This window comes from Calidris pugnax, unplaced genomic scaffold, assembly GCF_001431845.1.
Source record: "Calidris pugnax isolate Ruff unplaced genomic scaffold, ASM143184v1 scaffold18, whole genome shotgun sequence".
In the NCBI taxonomy this organism is placed as follows: domain Eukaryota; kingdom Metazoa; phylum Chordata; class Aves; order Charadriiformes; family Scolopacidae; genus Calidris; species Calidris pugnax.
The window spans coordinates 13,979,320-13,987,294 of record NW_015090812.1 but is presented as its reverse complement, the minus strand read 5'-3'; the positions used below and the strand labels follow the sequence as shown (position 1 = coordinate 13,987,294).

Genomic DNA, 7,975 nt, shown 5'->3' with positions numbered 1-7,975 from the left:
GGGGGGGGGAATAATAATGGTGTGAAAAGGGGTATAAATGAGCACAGACCCGCGTCTTGCAGCAGGTGACGACAGGAGCCGCGGTCTCTCCCCAAACAGCCGCTGGCGGCTCCTGGGGCCGCAGGCCCTTCCACCGGCCCCGGCGCATCCCGCCGCCGCCACAGAGTCCTGCGGGCGCCGGGACAGGCTTCCCGCGCCTCACGGCGACGCTCGCTCGGTGCTCCCAGGCCGGGGAGGAGCGCCCTCCCGGCCCGCGGCGCTCCTCCGTCAGGCGGAGCCCAGCCCGGGCGCCCCCACGGCTCCGAGGGGCCGAAGGGAAGCGGCCGCTCCCGGCCCTGAGGGGAGCGCGCCCCGCGGTGCCGTTGGCGGTTGCTAGGGCCTCGGCTCGCGTCCCCGGGCGGGCAGGCAGCGCGGGCCGCTCCCACCCCCAGCGGAAAGGGGAGGGGGGACACCGGCGGCCCGGAGGGGGCTGCCCCCCGCCGCCGGCACCGCCTGCCCCGCTCCGCGCTCACCGCCCGCCTTCCCCCAGGCGCTCTCCTCGCACGTACCTGTGTGGGAGGGCCCGTCCTCCCCGCCCCGCCTGCCCGGCCGCCGGCGGTGCCCCCTCGCGGGGAATGGTTTCTTCCCGGCTCCCCGCCGTAACCTCCCGCTCCTCCTCCCGCTAGTCCCCGGCTCGGCAGGCGCCGGTTCGGATGCTGCCGACCGGGAGAGCCCCGCTGCGCCGCCCGTGAGGCGCCGCCCGGCCCAGCCTGCCCCCGCCCTTCCCGGGAGGACCGGAGCGCCCGGGGGCCTCTCGCTCCCCCGCCCTGTCAGGTAACGGAGAGAGAGCAGCTCGCCCTCTCCGGCGACGCTTCTCCTCACCCGCTGCCCCGCGGGGAACAGGCTGCCGGCCGCGGGGAGAGGCGGCGGAGCGGCTACCCGTGGTGATTCAGCATCGCCGCCCGGGAAGGAGGGGCGGCGGGGAAGGGCAGCCCGGCCTGGGGGCTGCGGGGAGCGGGTAGGGCCGCTGGGTCACCCGCGGGGTGCGGGTCTCGCCTGGGGACCTCGGGGTCTGTCGCCGGTACGGGGCGATGCTCCGGGGCGATGCTCCGGGGCGGGGGAAGGGCTGGGAGCCCCCACTGCTTTTCTCGGGTGCCGGGCCCGAGGGCGTGCGGGCTGCGGAGAAGCGCTATGTGCGGTGACAGCCCCCGGTCCCGCGGCCTGCAGCTGGGGCGGCGGCGGGGCCCGGGGCTGCGGTGCGGGACCCGGCGGGCAGCGGCCCCGCGGGAAGTGTCCCGGAGGCGGCGGGCAGCCCCCGTGCTGCCAGGGGAGGGGAGCGGCGTGCGGGTGGCAGGGCGAGGGACGGCGAGCGAGCGAGGGGGCGTTTCAGCATTAAAGGTATTAATCTTTTCCCCCTTCTCCCCTCCCAAATTTCGGATGCGGAGTCCGTCGTCTGTGCAGGTCGTGTCGCACGCACGGCCGGGTCTCTTCGGAGCCGGTTAAGGTTAAAATGGGCTCGTCTGTTGGCGGTGGTACCCCGTCTAAGCTAAAATGTAGAACGAGTTAAATCTCTGGAGATGCAAGTCAAATATCTTTCTGTACTTGCTGCGCTTAGTTGAAAGCCCTCAGGGATCTTTTTTGCATGGGGTTTTTTTTGTTTGTTTGGTTGGGTTTTTTTTTGCTGTTGAAACCACACATAATCGTAAGCAAAAGGGGAAAGCAATTGATGTTGGAATTTGAACATACTGCCGAGCTCTGTGAAACTGACTTAAGGTTTCAATATTGATCGCTTTTGTGCCTTTCTTAGGTATTTGTGGTTTAAGTACCAAAATTAGATACTATGCCTTCTCAAAAAAAAACCAACCCAAACAGCAAATCCCCCCTGGTTCAGCATACTTTTCTGCCTAAATCCTTCATTAATTTTATGTATGGGTGTGCTGGTACCTATCTAAAGAATACTCAGAGAAGTCCTGCTGGTTGTTTTCACAGTTGAAAGGCTAGAAGCACTTTTCTGTGTGGGAATCGGTTATCCCCCAAATTCTACAGAGTATCTCAAGATATACAGTGACTTGGTATCAGTAGAAAATTTTGCCCGTTTTAAGTACTAGAATGTAGTTTTTAATAGAAATAGGATATATGTTAATGCTACTTGGAACAAAAAATGACAGAAGCAGTTATCATGCCAGGGGTTTTCTTACATGGTGAGTAAGTATCATGTCTACACTGACATATGGAAGTATTACTTTTGAAGCCAGATTCTCTGAAGATGAATGTTACAAAGTTTCAGGAAATTACATGAGCTATTTTATACCAAGTATGTAATTTCTTTCATAAGGAAAGAATGTGTTTTTACCGGTAGGTATTGGCAGTATTATGCAAGAACATCTAGAACAATGGTTATTAATTTTTTTTTTTTTTTTTTACTTATAAAACTACCCCCATTCCAGATTTCTGATGGTTTGGATACATTCCATGTATTTCTGAAGGGATTTGTTTGTGAGTGTTAGCAGAGGCCAGGAGATCAAGCCTGTCAGCAGTTATTAGGTAATTATTCCAGTAATCTAGCAATCATTTTAGTAATCTGAGGCTCAGGTTTGCAAATAAATAGATAAGGGTTTGTTTCCATGCTCTTCCAAAGCTGACACTGTTAAATAGGTGGTGTAGATTAAGTTGTGGACAAGTCTGAAGAACTAGGAGATGAATTGGTCAACAAGCAGTTAGACACTAAACCATCTTACAATCTTTTGTATAGTTATATTTTTTTCTGAGGTCTTTATAATATGGTATGTTGTTAATGTAAGCCATAATATATATATATTTGAAGGTGAAATGTGGCAGACTAATGCTGACTGTCGAATGTGCTTGCTCTGAGTCGTCAGCCTCAAGAAAGACTGAAATATAATTTCTTGATTTGAGTCTCCATCTGTGGATATTTATTATAAGTTTTAAAAATCTCTGTAGGATACATATGGCAAATGAGTCATTTCTTGAACTTCCACATTTTCTAATGTTCTGGGTTGTTTTTTTTTTCTCCCTATGTGTTCATGTTGTATTAAGGAGCATTTTTGCATTTAAAAGATACTTGCAGATGTCTCATACGAATTGAGAACACGTTATTAATTTAAGGATGGAAATCCTTAGAAAACCAAGAAAATTGAGATGAAATCTTAACATCTGAAATGGAGAAATTGTTAACATTTCCCAAGCCACCTTGCATTTGCTTTTATAAAGCTTCTGTCTTGTCTTAAAAAATAAACATACCAAGATGTTGCAAGATAATTTTTTGATATGCCAGTAGTGTTTCTTGATTTTGCGCTATAATTTTACCAGTGTAAAGACAGCTTATTGAAATCAACAGTGCTTATTTCTCGTATTTGCAGGTTTCTGCAAACCTTCATGAAATTTTGAGTGTTATTACTGCCTTGAAGTGTTGTGACTTTTGGGCCAATCCTAAATCATTAAGACCCTTAATTGTATTGCTAGGCTTTATATCAGTCTTCTACCTTTTTGATGAGATATTTCCATCATCTAGAGTTGACACAATGACTATAATGATTTGAGGGGGGAGAGCATACTCATGGTTTCCTAAAAGAAGGCTAGAGTCTGTATGAAGATAGTGGGAGTTCATTTTATTTGGAAAGATGCCTTCAACTGTTAAGGAAATTCACTGCAAGTACCATAGCATATGTATTGGGAGATATTAGCTGGATTTTGGTTTTCCCTTGTGAACTTTAGAATATTTGCTTCAGATTCACTTTTATTTTCTGCACACCTAGGAAGTTAATTGGGGCCATTTGACTTCTGGCAGCAGGATTCAAATGGCCCTTATTAAGCATGAGGAAGCTCTTTAGAGCTCCATTAACGCTTACCTAAACCCTTGCCAGAATGGTACTTTGCAACTACTCCTTTTGCAGACATTAGGAGCTTCCTTTAAAGATTACTGGAACCAATGAGACCTTTTAAAATACATTAGTATTTTAAATATTAATGTGAAATTTAGAATGGAATTCGTTGATGTCTACTACGCTGATGGGTAAAAGAATCATCTGTAATTGAGAATGGATACGGGAGAAAAAACATTGTGATGTACTGTAGTCAACCTTTAAATCTGTTGGGTATTAGAGCAAATCTTCCTGTTCCACAGTAGCACCTCTCTTGGAGCCAGAAGTCTCGTTTTTGAGGTGAGGAAGTTCCACAGTGCCTTGGTCTACTGGATTCTATTCTCCGCTGTGGTGGATAAAGGAATGTGCAGGTTCTGTAGGAGTTAGTTCCAGCTTTTTGCTTGTTCCCGGTATTCTTCCTTGCCTTCTCTCCTAATGTTCGTACAGCTGTACAAAACAGTTTTAGAATACTACCACATTAATTTATATTCATTTATCGACATTTTTGCTCTTGCCTTGAATTCCATACACCAGGAAACAAGCCGTAACATAACAGAATAAATTTTTGGTTTTGTGTTTTTAAAGGACTAAAGAAAGCAAGCACAATTGTTCTTACCTTCAGTATCAGTTTTAATCTGAATATAGGATCTCCAAAATAAAGTCCAATGTATATAGTTGTAATATTTCTTTTCCCAGTGTAAAAATATAAGCGCAAATAGTTCAGAATATTAAAACTGTAGGTGTTCATTTAAAAAATACCTTTGCTTCAAAGGCAATATTTAATAATATAATCACATTTTCTGGATAAGCATTCATCTCTGGGCTCACAGAGATAGTGCTGCTTTATGGAGAGCGCAAATTAATAATAATAATAATAATGAAAAAAATACAGAAGAAAACAACATTCTGATTTAGGACTCACGTTTCACGTTCCTTTCTGTGGAGTAAATGGCATGCCAGGTCCCACTTCAGCTTGTACTTGGTTTTGGAAGGATTCCAGATTGAAGTCTAATAGGTACCACTGCTCAAATGCACCTTAGATGGCCACATTACTGTTAATTGATAGATAAACTGACTGCCTAAGAATATGGAAGTGCTGCAGTTCAGAGGCCCCCTCTGGCCAGCAGTAGGAACAGAGCACTAACAGTCACTCTTAAGAAAGGAAGACTGGATCCACTTTTCATATATAACAAATGCTACAGAAAGAATTGAGTGGGGCGTGGGCTTCACAGTTAGACACAGTGACGTGTTGACAAGTTTATTTTCATCCTTGCTTAGTAGCATAATGCTAAATATATTCTTCTTTGGTTACATTAAAGTATGTTTCCTTCCAACTTTGTCCTTGGGTTGACATGTGTTTGTTTTATTTTTAGCGCTTGAAAAGCAGCACAGTAATATCCCTATAGGGTGCAGTGGAAGCATTGGAGTATAGCATGAGAAAATGAAGTCAGATGCTTAATGCTGAATTCATGCAGGTGAAGAGGCAAAGATCTAGATACTGTTTATGAACACAAAAAGAGTGGACTGACAGGGCAGAAGATTGTGAAATTTTACGGGGAAATTGCTCTTATTTGCTTGCTCATGAATGGACTTTTGAAAAACACAGAATAGAGCTATGTGATAGAAGTCTGCATTTTCTTTGGTTGTTTTGGGTGGTTGTCATGTGTTTAATGTTCACTGAACATGAAATGTCTGTGATAAGGGTTTGTTTGGGTTTGTTACATTGTTTTATTCTTCCAATCTTATCTTGGGGGGGGTGGTGGAAGAAATGTGCTGAAAAACTTTATATGAATTATTGATGGAGGAGATCTGAAAGATGTGCGATTTATTCACTGAGGAAAAAACCACCTCATTTTATTTCATGTGGCTTTTTAGAGGGATATAATATTATCCTAACTCTTTATCTTTATGTCAACCTGAAGTCTTTGAAAGACTATAAATTACTAGTGAGCATTAACAATTAGGCATTAATTTGAATAAAAGATTTTTTTTGCTTAGAAATGAACAAGAGTGATGTGAGAACATGTCTTTGGTACATTTTGTACCATTTTAAAAATGGAAGCATTTTCTGAAAAGAATGTTTCTGAGGATGGAGAGGGTATACTCAGTAAGTAAAATAAAGTGTTACTGCATGACAAGACAGGAATCAGTGTTGGTTTGGACTGTTACAAGGTCTTTAGTAAAATTGAGATTCTTGTAGGATATTGTCCTATAGCAGCATCTACAAGTGAAGAAATAGAAGAAAAGTAAGGGAATGATACAGAGTTAGATTTGAAATTTTGGACACTAGTTGAGAAATGATACAGTTAACGACCCCAAGTGGTTGCTTAAAAAAGCCTATATATTGCTTTCCTCTGTTACCTCTAGGTATGAGGAAAAAATGAAAGGGCATTGTGGCCTTTCTGCCTAAAGCAATACTAACACATATAGGAAGCAAGTCTTTGATATTTTCTGAGAAAATGAAATAAAATTTATGAGAAATTAAAATATATTTTTAAAAAAGGATATATTCTTGTGGGTAGATGTTTGGGAATGTCTGATGCAGATAGTCAGCACGCTGTTTAGTTTCACTGTTAGGGAAGAAATACCTCTCAGTCAGTCATGGGACATGCATGCATAATGCAGTTCCAGCTGCTTCAGGATAATAGATTAATGGTCTAGTTAAGGATGGCTCTCTGCAACAGCTGGTTGTAAGAAAATTGGAACCAAGAGAGGATGAGGAGCCATGGAGAAATGTTACCTGTGGGAAGAGACTTCAGGAAAGATGTCCAGATTTCGCTACCAATTCTGTGCTTCCACAGGAAGTTGTGGCTCAGTTGGTTGCACTGAGTTTCTTCTCATCATTTCCCACTGTTTCAAAGTCCTTGAATTAATCTCTTCTTCAATTTTGGAAGATGTACTTGTCCAATCATGGCCAAGGTAGAGGCCTTAATCCTTGATGGGTTGGATTTTTTTTGTTGTTGTTTCTTTGGTTGTTTTTTGTTTATTTTAAGTAGAGTGAAATTTTGATGCTGAGCAACTTGGATAGGAATGATCTCCCCAGTGTTTATACATCTACAGTCCAGATACCTGCAGCTGCCTACGCTGACTATACATAGGCTGTGAAGGCAGCCCAGAGAAACTAGCTTAAAACCTACATTGTAGGGGTCTACATTTATACAGATGAATCCACTACTGTGTCTTTTCTATTTGAGGAATAAATGTGATTGCAATGTCATCTGTGGGATTTCTTACAGTGTTTTTCCATGCTGATTTGTGTGAAAGGGAGAACCATACTTATAAGCTGGGGAAAATGGCAACAAACTGTGGTAGAGCTATTGAATTTTCAGAGCCTTATCAAAGAAATAAGGCCCTGAAAATTCAATAGCTGTCAATTGCATTTACAGTGCAAATACATTTGTTTGATTTCCAATTTCACTCGAATGGGCAAGCAAGAAAGACATTCTCTGGGGTTCAAAGAGAAGATCTACTCTTGCAATTTGTAAACGAAGCAGGGAGGAAGTAAGAGGAAATGTCTTCTATATATATTGTAGCCTTTGCATGTTTTCTTCCCAGCTTCATTCTACCTGTATACGATTCCTGAAGGATGGCAGTACAACTAGTATGACTACAGCCTCTTTATGTGAATAAATCCTTCTCCATCTCACTAGAATCTGTCTCTCCACAGTACTTTGTCTTTGTAGTACAGGTGTTGCAGTAGTGGTGCAGTTGGGCCTGACTGCTGTAAAACTGACTCAAGAGAATGGAGTGCAGTTGATTTTTCCAGAGGTTTCTCCAGATTGTTCTTTTTCTTGTAAGGAGAAATAACCCATTTGAACAAAAGAATTTTCCTAAACTTTTTATTGTCAGATGGCCTTCGTGGTCCACAGCCCACCCTTATTAAAATGTACTCTGCTGTCAGATCAGACCAATCTTTTCTTAATGAAAAAGAAAAATAATATGACAAAGAAAAGTCATCTTGTGAAACTATGTCAGAAAACAATTTCTCCCTGATATAAATTGACATTGTAAAAGAAAACACCCAGATTTAAGGCATGTGAATTGTTTCAGAATACTACAGAAAGAATTATCCCAGGAAAAGAATTAGTGTTTCTCTTTCCATCACTTCACTTAAG

General features: G+C 43.7%; 1 protein-coding gene across 6 annotated transcripts in view; it reads left to right on the top strand.

The window, feature by feature from the left end:
• The first annotated feature begins 668 nt into the window (after positions 1-668).
• The window catches only part of TTLL7 (tubulin tyrosine ligase like 7), a 72,057-nt gene continuing 64,750 nt past the window's right edge, over positions 669-7,975 (top strand). For 2 of the 6 annotated variants that reach the window (XR_001411649.1, XR_001411650.1), the window contains exon 1: positions 669-813. The gene's annotated coding sequence lies outside the window, so the exon portion shown is untranslated. Of the gene's footprint in view, positions 814-855; positions 998-7,975 lie in introns of those variants that run through there. The other 4 variants (XM_014939332.1, XM_014939330.1, XM_014939329.1 and 1 more) reach the window with 3 other exon arrangements.